The sequence below is a fragment of the Canis lupus genome, chromosome X (assembly GCF_003254725.2).
Source record: "Canis lupus dingo isolate Sandy chromosome X, ASM325472v2, whole genome shotgun sequence".
NCBI lineage: Eukaryota > Metazoa > Chordata > Mammalia > Carnivora > Canidae > Canis > Canis lupus.
In genome coordinates this window covers 101,398,092-101,399,309 of record NC_064281.1, presented here as the reverse complement: position 1 = coordinate 101,399,309, position 1,218 = coordinate 101,398,092, and positions in this window count along the sequence as shown.

Sequence of the window (1,218 nt, the reverse complement as noted above, 5' to 3'; positions counted from 1 at the left end):
CCAAGGTGGAACAACATGGGGATCTGCCTGAACTCCCAGCCTCTGCCTCCGTTCCCCAGCCTGGCATCTCATGCTCACCTCATGCCTGAGGCTCTGCCCAAGTCTCTAATGCCTTGGTCTCCATTCTCCACCCAACTCCACCCCAGGAAATGCTCTGTCATTGCCATCACATCAGGAACTGGGATCATTGCAAGCCTCTCTTGGAGGGGGTGGGTGGGTATCATTGCATCCTTCTCCCTCCCCAGCCCCCACCACTGCCAAGCCTATGGTCCCAGCAGGCGGCTCACGAGGCTTGGCAAGTGAGCAGGGGAGATGTTGGCGGGATTGAGGTCTATACCGCCTGCTGCCGATTTTGCCCAAGGCCCGAAGTCTCAGCTGGTTGGACTTCCCCGACTGCTGCCTATGCTTTTTCAGATGCCGGTATCACCTTTGACTTCAGACTTGAGCTGCTGCCAACCTCTTGTGTGTGTTTTTCCCTAAGGCAACAGCACTTGGTCATCTCCATGTGGAGGGGAAAATACAGTGGCTTCTGTGGGTGCCAAATGATAGCAATGAGGCTAGGGCAGGAGTCTCCAGAGGCTGAGCGTACGTGAACAAAGTCAAGGCAACTGTGGTGTGGAGTGTGAGTCAGCTGCTTGGCTCTTCACCTAGAGAGAGAGAGAGAGGAGAGGGAGACAGGGAGAGAGACAGGAAGACAGGAGAGAGACAGGGAGACAAGGAGAGAGAAACGGGGAGATAGGAAGACAGAGAGAGAGAGACAGAGAGAGAGAGTGCACGTGCACACATGGTGGAGGAGATGGATTCTGGAGGACAGAGAAAATGATAAGAAATTGGAAACATGGCCACTGACTGAAAGGCTAACATTTGCAGGCCAAGCCAGCTCATCTCCCCTGAAGAAGAGCATTTGAAACCCTAGCCAGGCACCCCCCCCCCGCCCCCGCAGTCTGACATCTTGGCTTCTGTGCACCGACAAAGCAGGAATTTCACAGCTGATGGAAGCGAGCAGTGTCAGGGAAATAGCCCGGGCCTCTGGAGTCAAATGCATGGACATTCAACACTGGGCTCAGTCACTTGTTAGATAATCAAACGTGTGCCAGGAACTTCACCTTGAACCCTGATTTTCTCACCTCCAAAAAAGGAATGGTAATATTGGATTGAACCACATGAAAATGTTATTTTGTAAGTTAAGAAGGTTGAATATTGGCAATTTGATATTAG